Genomic DNA, 11,951 nt, shown 5'->3' with positions numbered 1-11,951 from the left:
ATGACGCCGACGGCCCTGGCTTCCCTCCCCTTTCGAAACGTTTTCAAAGACAATGCAATCATCCTCCTTGAATCTTATTGGCTCTCTTGTTGAAAAAGGCCCTGAAGATTTATGTTATACAACGTTTGACATGTTTGAACGAACCTAAATGGAAAAAAATGTATTTTCTCGAAATGGCTGTCCCGCGGCCGATGGAGCATTTGGATCAGCCTTCAGACGCGCTAACAAGAACAAGCTCTTGGAACATAAAGGAGTAATTTTTTCGAACGAAAATACATTTGTTGTGGACCTGGGATTCCTGGAAGTGCTTTCTGATGAAGACAACCAAAGGTAAGGGATTATTGACAATAGTATACAAGACTAGATGTGATATGCGATTGTTCCAAGATGGCGCTGACCTGTAACGGTAGCCTATTGTTCTGAATATCGCATCCCCTTTCATCGCAAAGTGTGATTACCCAGTAAAGTTATTTTTAAATCTTGCATTACAGGTGCTTTCAAGAGATATTCATCTATAAATCTTAGAATGACAATATTACATTTTAAAAATGTTTTCGAATAGTAATTTAGTAAATTGTAGCGCTGTTTCATCGGATGCATTTGAGAGAAAATAGTTAGTCAACGTTACGCACCGATGTAAAATGCTGTTTTTATATATAAATATGAACTTTATCGAACAAAAGAATGCATGTATTGTGTAACATGATGTCCTAGGTGTGTCATCTGATGAAGATTGTCAAAGGTTAGTGCTGCATTTAGCTGTTTTTTGGTTATTTGTGATGCATGTGGTTGGTCGGAAAATGGCTATGTGGCTACTTTTACGATATACTCCTCTAACATAATCTAATGTTTTGCTTTTGCTGTAAAGCCTTTTTGATATCAGACAACGTGGTTCGATTCAGGAGAGGTGTATCTATAAAACTATATAATTTGAAAAAAAAAATGAAAAAAACAATTATTACATTTTGTTATGCTAATGGCGATATGATTTTTCGCTGGATGTCCGCATACGGGACGAAGGCCGCACAGGGGTTAACATAGAACATCGATAATATTCCAACCGGACAATAGCGTATTCATTACAGAGGAAAAAGAAGGAGCGGCGCACCAAACGTGCCTCGCAGTAAACAACTCACTGGTCCCAAGCAGTCCACTCATTGACTGAGCTCCTATTTTCTGCCCAGTAACAGGAGAAGGATGAAACACGTTTCTTAAGGTGTTTGACAGCCAATGGAAGCCTTAGGAAGTGCAACGTGACCCCACAGACAATGTAGTTTCGATAGGGATTCAAAAGAAGAACTACAATTCTCAGATTTCCCACTTCCTGGTTGGATTTTTCTCAGGTTTTTGCCTGCCATATGAGTTCTGTTATACTCACAGACATCATTCAAACATTTTTAGAAACTTCAGAGTGTTTTCTATCCAAATCTAATAATATGCAAATATTTGACTCTGGGCCTGAGTATTAGGCAGTTTACTCTGGGCTCGCTTTTCATCCGAAAATGAAAATACTGCCCCCAATACCTTAAAAAGTTAATGTTTCTGTACTGGGGTAACAGGGGGAGATGGCTCCAGTATGCCCCCATACCATAAAAAGATAACAACAAAAGTAACAGAGGAAGTTAGAACTGGTCCAGAATCAACAGCACCTACTACCACTACCACAACAACAACCACCACCACAGGAAGTCCATCAACCACAATAACTATGTCAACAACATATTCCACAACAAGAGAAACAACAGAGGAAATTACAACTGGTCCAGAATCAACAATACCCACAACAACCCCTACCACTGCCCCAACTACTACCCCAACAACGACTCAGATGAGGACTACCTCTGAGGAAATGACAACAGCCACCACCAAAGTATCTACCACAACAACAGGCCTCACTGTAGTCACAAATCTACCATACACAAAAGCAACTCAAAAGCAAACCCAACAACAACCCCTACCATTTTCCCAACAACAACCCCTACCATTACCCCAACAACAACCCCTACCATTACCCCAACAACAACCCTATCATTACCCCAACAACAACCCCTATCATTACCCCAGCCACAACCCTATCATTACCCCAACAACAACCCCTATCATTACCCCAGCCACAACCCTATCATTACCCCAACAACAACCCCTATCATTACCCCAACCACAACCCCTACCTTTACCCCAACAACAACCCCTATCATTACCCCAACAACAACCCCTATCATTACCCCAACAACAACCCCTATCATTACCCCAGCCACAACCCTATCATTACCCCAACAACAACCCCTATCATTACCCCAGCCACAACCCCTACCTTTACCCCAACAACAACCCCTATCATTACCCCAACAACAACCCCTATCATTACCCCAACAACAACCCCTATCATTACCCCAGCCACAACCCCTACCTTTACCCCAACAACAACCCCTATCATTACCCCAACAACAACTCATTTCACTACCCCAGCCACAACCCCTACCTTTACCCCAGCCACAACCCCTACCATTACCCCAACAACAACCCCTATCATTACCCCAGCCACAACCCCTACCTTTACCCCAGCCACAACCCCTACCATTACCCCAACAACAACCCCTATCATTACCCCAGCCACAACCCCTACCTTTACCCCAGCCACAACCCCTACCTTTACCCCAGCCACAACCCCTACCATTACCCCAACAACAACCCTATCATTACCCCAACAACAACTCATATCACTACCCCAGCCACATCCCCTACCTTTACCCCAACAATAACCCCTACCATTACCCCAACAACAACCCCTACCATTACCACAACAACAACCCCTACCATTACCCGAACCACAACCCCTATCATTACCCCAACAACAACCCCTACCACTACCACAACCCCTACCACTACCACAACCCCTACCACTACCACAACCCCTATCATTACCCCAACCACAACCACTACCTTTACCACAACAACAAACCATATCACTACCCCAACGACAACCCCTATCATTACCCCAACGACAACCCCTACCACTACCACTACCCCTACCACCTCCACAACTCCTACCACATTATATTTTTGCACATACAAAAATCTACATTTCCTTGCTGGTAAGTGATAGTTTCCTTCATTCAAATGATCAATTCTGACTACATAATGCATTCATACACTTCATTTAATATCTATTTATTACTAATAATATGTTTTTGTTTAGGTTCCTTGATATATAATGAGACTGACGGGGCAGGCTGGTGTTTCACCTCCTATTGTAACTCAAGTTGTATTGTTGAGAAACAAGCCAGACCATGTCCCTCTACGACCCCAGCTACAGTCAGCACTGTCTCAACTACAGTCAGCACTGTCTCAGCAACAACAGAAGCTACACATTCTACACCATCTACATTGTCCCCGACTACACCTTACATGGGCTGTGAATATGCCATTCCACCAAGAAAGGTAATGAAATAAAATAAACAGAATATTTGTGTTTCTTAGCTCATAGTGTTGTGTAGTTCGTAGTGTTGTGTAGTTTATAGTGTTGTGTAGTTTATAGTGTTGTGTAGTTATAGTGTTGTGTAGTTCATAGTGTTGTGTAGTTATAGTGTTGTGTAGTTCGTAGTGTTGTGTAGTTTGTAGTGTTGTGTAGTTCATAGTGTTGTGTAGTTCACAGTGTTGTGTAGTTCATAGTGTTGTGTAGTTCATAGTGTTGTGTAGTTATAGTGTTGTGTAGTTCATAGTGTTGTGTAGTACGTAGTGTTGTGCAGTTCATAGTGTTGTGTAGTTCATAGTGTTGTGTAGTTTATAGTGTGTTACTTAGCTCATAGTGTTGTGTAGTTTATAGTTTTGTGTAGTTCATAGTGTTGTGTAGTTCATAGTGTTGTGTAGTTTATAGTGTTGTGTAGTTCATAGTGTTGTGCAGTTCATAGTGTTGTGTAGTTTATAGTGTTGTGTAGTTATAGTGTTGTGTAGTTATAGTGTTGTGTAGTTTATAGTGTTGTGTAGTTTATAGTGTTGTGTAGTTCATAGTGTTGTGTAGTTTTAATGTTGTGTAGTTCATAGTGTTGTGTAGTTCATAGTGTTGTGCAGTTCACAGTGTTGTGTAGTACGTAGTGTGTTTACTTTCAGGACTAAAACATACATTTTCAACTTTAGGATGGAGAGACTTGGAAGACAGACAACCGCACTACTCAAACTTGCCACAGCGGTGTAATTACCACAACGTATGTGGTCTGTGAGTCTGCAGAAAAGCCTGTGTGTGAAAATGGATTCCCACCAGCTAAAGTCTATGACGAATCAGGTTGCTGCTATCACTACGAATGTGAATGTAAGTTCAAAACTTAATTAAAAACATTATCTTCTCTCCTTCTACAAATACTTATTTCTCCAAGTTTACTTGTTTTAAAGACGTCCTCCAGTGATGTTTGAACATTTCATGTTGGAAAGTGATATCCCAAGTGTAAATACAGTAAAGAAATACAATATGTTTTGAACAAAATTGTGTTTTTTTTGGACACAACTGCAAACTTCAAGGAGTTGGTCTGATCCAGTGGCGCAACTTTGGTTTTAGAAGTGGGGGGGACAGAAGTATTATTATTATTATTTTCATCCAGTTGGATGAACAGTGTTGCCTTGTTTTGTATCACATTCCAATGATAAAACTGGGAGTGGAACAAAAATGCAATTTCAGAATGTGGGGGCGACATGCTCCCTGTAAACCCACCGTCCCCCCATCCCCAGTGAACGTTGCACCCTTGGTCTGATCTGATGGTGACATTGTGGTGTTATCAGCTTGTGCCATTTCATGAGGATACCTAGACCACCTGTTGTGTTCAGTAAATCAGGTGTTAAATGAGGTGAAAAGGAGACTGGAGTAGGACTTTAAACTCTTGTATTGATGAGTGATCTATCTATTTGCTACCTTTTTCTGTTCTATCTCTCAGGTATATGCTATGGATGGGGAGACCCTCACTACGTCACATTTGATGGCCAGTATTACAGTTTCCAGGAAAACTGCACCTACGTTTTGATGAAAGAAATAGTTCCTCGACAGAACTTCAGTGTCAACATCGACAACTATAACTGCGATCCGTCTGGACATGCGACCTGCCCTCAGTCTCTGATTGTCTATTACAAGTCCTATAAAATTGTTCTTACTCCGAAGAGATTAAACGTGACAACAAATATGGTAATTATAACTGTGCTATTGTACACATGTATACACTTAAAAACAGTGCACTTTGAGATAGACATTATTTGATACAGACATTATTTGATACGACTTTCTTTGATACAGACTTTCTTTGATACAGACATTCTTTGATACAGACATTCTTTGATACAGACATTCTTTGATACAGGCATTCTTTGATACAGGCATTCTTTGATTCAGGCATTCTTTGATACAGACTTTCTTTGATACAGACTTTCTTTGATACAGACATTCTTTGATACAGACATTTTTTGATACAGGCATTCTTTGATACAGACATTCTTTGATACAGACATTCTTTGATACAGACATTCTTTGATACAGACATTCTGTCACGTCCTGACCAGGTAAAGAGGTCATTTGCCATAGTAATATGGTCAGGGCGTGACAGGGGGTTGTTTTGTGTGGGTTTTGGGGTTTTCTGTTTCTATGTGGGAGTGTTCTAGTTTTCTATTTCTATGTGTTGTTTTTCCATGTTTGGCCGGGTATGGTTTCCAATCAGAGGTGTCTTTCGTTGTCTCTGATTGGAAGCCATACTTAGGCAGCCTGTTTTCTTTTGCGGTTTGTGGGTAGTTGTTCCCGTTTAGTCTAAGTGTACCTGACGGGACTGTTGTTGGTTGTGTTGTTGTTTTGTTTTTTTGTTGCTAAAGTGTCTTCATTATTAAAGAATTAAGAATGAGCACTCTCCACGCTGCGTCTTGGTCTCCATTCATCAACCCCTGTGACAAATTATTTGATACAGGCATTATTTGGTACAGACATTCTTTGATACAGACATTATATGATACAGACATTCTTTGATACAGACATTCTTTGTGTGGCAAAGAAGGGGGTCAAGTAATAAATGGCAGATATGTGAGGGCAGAACTAATAAACGGGCTCTGCCCGATCACTAAAATGGCCACCCCGATCAGAACTACAGATCACAAAATGGCCGACTGCCAAAACTACAATTCCCAGAAGCAAGGGGAACCCTCAGAAGGTGGAGCCGACCCACAGATAAAAGGTCAAGAAAAACCAGGAAGAGAGAGAGAGGGCGGGAAGGATCTATGAACCATAGAGAAAGAGACAATCTACATTGGCTGGATTTACCGTGTACGAGCTGGACTGTTTTGCACTTACCTGTTGGCGCTTAGACCTGGACCTACCGAGAACCAGATTTGTGTACTACACTTCAGTACTTACAAATAGTTATTTAACAACATTACATATTGGTTAACCACTTTGATGATGCCATCACGTTAACTCAAAAACCATCATCAAGGTATCTGAAACAGTCCCATGACATTTCAAAGAATTTAATTTTATTGACAAAAAATTAATTTAGTTCTGGAAACCAAATCTTATCTACAGTATTGTAACGTTATTCTGTTCTCTATTCTCATTCGTTATGTAATGTTTTTACTTATCATTCACAAGGTTTACATCAATGGAAATCAGATCTTCCCGACCTATTCTAATGAAGACCTCATGATCACCAGCACTGGGGTACAGTTACTGTTGAAGATCCCTGCCATTAAAGCAACAGTGATGTTTAAGTCCCTTATGTTCAGTGTAACCCTGCCAAACTCCCTATTCCACAACAACACAGAGGGGCAGTGTGGTAAGTATGTAGGCATTGTCTACATCCCAAATGGCACACTGTTCCCAATGTAGTGCACTCCTTTTAACCAGGGGGAATAGGGTTCCATTGTAGTGCCCTCCTTTTAACCAGGGGGAATAGGGTCCCATTGTAGTGCACTCCTTTTAACCAGGGGGAATAGGGTCCCATTGTAGTGCACTCCTTTTAACCAGGGGGAATAGGGTCCCATTGTAGTGCACTCCTTTTAACCACCTTTTAACCAGGGGGAATAGGGTCCCATTGTAGTGCACTCCTTTTAACCACCTTTTAACCAGGGGGAATAGGGTTCCAATGTAGTGCACTCATTTTAACCAGGGGGAATAGGGTCCCAATGTAGTGCACTCCTTTTAACCAGGGGGAATAGGGTTCCATTGTAGTGCACTCCTTTTAACCAGGGGGAATAGGGTCCCATTGTAGTGCACTCCTTTTAACCAGGGGGAATAGGGTCCCATTGTAGTGCACTCCTTTTAACCAGGGGGAGTAGGGTCCCACTGTAGTGCACTCCTTTTAACCAGGGGGAGTAGGGTCCCACTGTAGTGCACTCCTTTTAACCAGGGGGAATAGGGTCCCATTGTAGTGCACTCCTATTAACCAGGGGAAATAGGGTCCCAATATAGTGCACTCCTTTTAACCAGGGGGAGTAGGGTCCCAATGTAGTGCACTCCTTTGAACCACCTTTTAACCAGGGGGAATGGGGTTCCAATGTAGTGCACTCCTTTTAACCAGGGGGAGTAGGGTCCCAATGTAGTGCACTCCTTTTAATCAGGGGGAATAGGGTCCCAATGTAGTGCACTCCTTTGAACCACCTTTTAACCAGGGGGAATGGGGTTCCAATGTAGTGCACTCCTTTTAACCAGGGGGAGTAGGGTCCCAATGTAGTGCACTCCTTTTAATCAGGGGGAATAGGGTCCCAATGTAGTGCACTCCTTTGAACCACCTTTGAACCAGGGGGAAAAGGGTCCCAATGTAGTGCACTCCTTTTAACCAGAGGGAGTAGGGTCCCAATGTAGTGCACTCCTTTTAACCAGGGGGAGTAGGGTCCCAATGTAGTGCACTCCTTTTAATCAGGGGGAATAGGGTCCCATTGTAGTGCACTCCTTTTAACCAGGGGGAATAAATCAAATCAAATGTATTTATATAGCCCTTCTTACATCAGCTGATATCTCAAAGTGCTGTACAGAAACCCAGCCTAAAACACCAAACAGCAAGCAATGCATGCGTAGAAGCACGATGGCTAGGAAAAACTCCCTAGAAATGCCAAAACCTAGGAAGAAACCTAGAGAGGTACCAGGCTATGAGGGGTGGCCAGTCCTCTTCTGGCTGTGCCGGGGTAGAGATTATAACAGAACATGGCCAAGATTTTCAAATGTTCATAAATGACCAGCATGATCAAATAATAATAATCACAGTTGTCGAGGGTGCAACAAGTCAGCACCTCAAGAGTAAATGTCAGTTGGCTTTTCATAGCCGATCATTGAGAGTATCTCTACCGCTCCTGCTGTCTCTAGAGAGTTGAAAACAGCAGGTCTGGGACAGGTAGCACGTCCGGTGAACAGGTCAGGGTTCCACAGCCGCAGGCAGAACAGTTGAAACTGGAGCAGCAGCACGGCCAGGTGGACTGGGGACAGCAAGGAGTCATCATGTCAGGTAGTCCTGAGGCATGGTACTAGGGCTCAGGTCCTCCGAGAGAGAGAAAGAAAGAAAGAGAGAAAGAGAGAATTAGAGAGATAGGGTCCCATTGTAGTGCACTCCTTTTAATCAGGGGGAATAGGGTCCCATTGTAGTGCACTCCTTTTAACCAGGGGGAATAGGGTTCCATTTGGAATGCACCCATTATGTAGACAATAAACACTAAGTATGAATCAGAAGAACAGCTTGTAGTACTCTGTGTAAACTGAACATTTGTTGCAATGATTTGATGTTATTTTGTTGAATGTTATTGTATTTTCATGGCATTAAAAAGTTCACTGTAAAGTTACAATGATAGCATAACAAATTAAAAAATACTGTAGGTAGGCTTAAAGTTATGAGAGTTTCTAACATCAAAGAACTTGTGTTTATTCTCATTCCCATATTTATTTTACCTTTATAAAGGTACCTGTGACAATAACAGGAAAAACGATTGCAGATTACCGAATGGACAGATTGATACATCATGTCCTGGGATGGCTCATGAATGGAAGATTCCTGATGATAAAAAACCCTACTGTGAACTGCAACCCCCTACCCCACCTACCCCTACGCCTCCACCCTGCCTGTCAGGGAAACACAGCAATCTGTGACATCATAGTTAGCCCGTAAGACGTGCAACCTTGTAATAACACAAAGAGAGCTATATTACAAAGGGAATATGATTAAGGTTGCTATGACACTGTATACATGAAAGTCTGTAAACTTTCCGTTAAAGGCAATGGTTGTTGTTCCAAAACTTAGAACCAAACTTATCTTGCAGACTTTTTATGCCATATAAACGTTTTTATTCATTAAGGAAGTCTTCATAAGAACTTCACAGATGCTTCACAAATAATTTCAAAATATTACATTACCATACTTCGAAGCATGTCAAACTTTGTTTAAAATCTATTTTTATACGATTTTTCTCGTAAAATAGCGATAATATTCTGACCGGGAGTGGTTGTTTTCGTTCAAAGACTGAAAATGTAAAATGGCCTCTTCACGTGCACACGCGCACCCGTCTCATTGTTCTCAGATCGACCACTATCCAAATGCGCTACTGTTTTTCAGCCAGACTGCAGAGTCATCATTCAACGTTCTGGCGCCTTCTGAGAGCCTATGGGAGCCTTAGAAAGTGTCACGTTACAGCAGAGATCCTCTGTTTTGGATAGAGATGACAAAGAAGGCCAAGAAATGGTCAGACAGGGTACTTCCTGTACATAATCTTCTCAGGTTTTGGCCTGCCATTTGAGTTCTGTTATACTCACAGACACCATTCAAACAGTTTTAGAAACTTTGGAGTGTTTTCTATCCAAAGCTACTAATTATATGCATATTCTAGTTTCTGGGCAGGAGTAATAACCAGATTAAACCGGGTACGTTTTTTTATCCAGCCGTGAAAATACTGCCCCCTATCCATAACAAGTTAATCAATGCCATGACGTTATCCCACGACAACCCTTCTTCGAGGCCTGTCAGTTTGATGTCTGCCACATACCAAATATCTCAATCGGCTGCTCCAGCCTGGAAGCCTACGCCGTGAGGTGTGCAGCTGCTGGAGCCTGTATCGACTGGAGGAACTCAACTAATGGAAAATGTGGTAGGGAAGGACTTTCAAATCAAATAAGGGTTGTATCCCAAATGGGATCCTATTCCCTACATAGTGCACTGCTTTTGACCAGAATGCTGCCAAAAGTAGTGATCTATGTAGGGAATAGGATCCCATTTTGGATGCAGGAAAGATGTTAATACAATTTTAAATAATTCTAATAACTTTAAGATTTATCAATATTAATTGTATTTTGGCAACCTGCATTTACAAATTGTGCTCTTACTGTTTTGTCAATCATTCCATCTTGACCATATTACAGAACTGCCCTAAGACCAGAACTGCCCTAAGACCAAACTGTATAAGGCATGTGGCTCTACTATCCAGCCAACATGCAATTCAAGGTATCCATCTCATTCCCATCTCATCTCATCTCATTCTCATTACATTCCCATCTCGTCTCATACCCATCTCATTCCCAACTCATCTCATTCCCATCTCATTCTCATTCACTTCTCATTACCATCTCATCTTATTCTCATTTCATTCCAATCTCATCTCATTCTCTTTTCATTCCCATCTCATCTCATACCCATCTCATTCCCATCTCATCTCATTCTCATTTCATTCCCATCTCATTCTCATCTCATTCCCATCTCATTATTTTACACCACTACCTAATGGACAGGCATTCTTTAAGGTTTCCATTATATTAAACGTTTCTAGTCTGTAATGAATTGTTTTTTCTTGTCATAGATACAATGACAAATATGTGCATTCATGTCAGGGAGCACAAATGACCCGTGACTTTGTATGTGACTCATTCATGGAGGGCTGTTTCTGCCCTGAGGGTACCGTCTTGTTCAACACATTCTCTGACACCTGTGTTCGTGACTGTGGTAAGGATGTTTCAGTTTGAGAAATACATTGTTTAATTGTGTCTCAAAGGACCACCATGTATGACTTAAAATCTTATTTTCCCTTCAAGGATGTACAGGACCTGATGGAAAACCCAAACGGGTAATAATGTAGATGTATACCACAATGAATCTGTCAGAATAAATAGTTTAACAGCTCACTTCACATTATAGCCCACAAAAAGGTTCTGTATAGAAACCCAATTATTTTAAGCAGTTTACTAGTTTCATTGGGGCTTGTTAGTGGTCCAAGCCCTGAAGAGGCTGGAGCCCTATTGTTATTATTAATCAATCAAATGTATTTGATAAAGCCCTTTTTTCATCAGCAGTGGTCACAAAGTGCTTTACAGATACCCAGCCTAAAACCTAAAAGAGCAGGCAATGCAGAGGCATAAAGACAGTGGCTAGGAAAAACTCCCTAGAAGGAAGGAACCTAGGAATAAACAAAGAGAGGAACCAGGTTCTGAGGGGTTGCCAGTCTCATCTTAATAAGTTTCAAGTCTCTGCTAACAGTGTTTGTTTTGTCCCAACACAGTTTGGTGAGACTTGGAACAGTAACTGCCAGAAGTGCACGTGTAATGCTGACACACTGAGTGTCCAGTGTGAACCAGTGAACTGTCCGCCCCAAGAAATTGTTACCTGTAAGAAGTACGGTGAGGTGTTGGTCAACGAGATGGTGGACTGCTGTCAGATAAATAAATGCGGTGAGTATAGACAGGATCTGAGTTGAGACCAGATAGAGGAACCTTAACAAGTCTGTGTGTGCTAAATGTTTGGCATATGACAAGGAGTACAAGGAGTGGAATGTTTGCACAAAACAGGTCTTCATTCTAGCTACTTCATAAAGCTTTCATAAGCACTGCATAAATGTGTTACAAAGCATCTATAACATGCTTTATAAAGGGTTCATAAATGTGGCATAACTCTGTGACATAATCACCAGACTGTGAATAGTGTAGCTTGTCCCTGAGCTGGTGGACCAATTAACTCTCTTTC

The 11,951-nt window shown here is 41.5% G+C and overlaps 1 pseudogene across 1 annotated transcript; it reads left to right on the top strand.

Moving 5' to 3' along the window:
- Positions 1-767: 767 nt before the first annotated feature.
- Positions 768-11,685, top strand: LOC145858564 (mucin-2-like; annotated as a pseudogene). Its single transcript, XR_014378958.1, has 11 exons — positions 768-3,095; positions 3,200-3,441; positions 4,138-4,309; positions 4,926-5,170; positions 6,614-6,797; positions 8,910-9,129; positions 9,916-10,089; positions 10,373-10,442; positions 10,795-10,937; positions 11,027-11,058; positions 11,491-11,685. The product of XR_014378958.1 is annotated as a mucin-2-like (transcript).
- Positions 11,686-11,951: the final 266 nt, after the last annotated feature.

Source organism: Salmo salar, chromosome 10 (genome assembly GCF_965601325.2).
Source record: "Salmo salar chromosome 10, fSalSal1, whole genome shotgun sequence".
Classification (NCBI taxonomy): Eukaryota; Metazoa; Chordata; class Actinopteri; order Salmoniformes; family Salmonidae; genus Salmo; species Salmo salar.
Note: the sequence above shows the minus strand (reverse complement) of the source record. Positions and strands in the feature narration are given on the sequence as shown.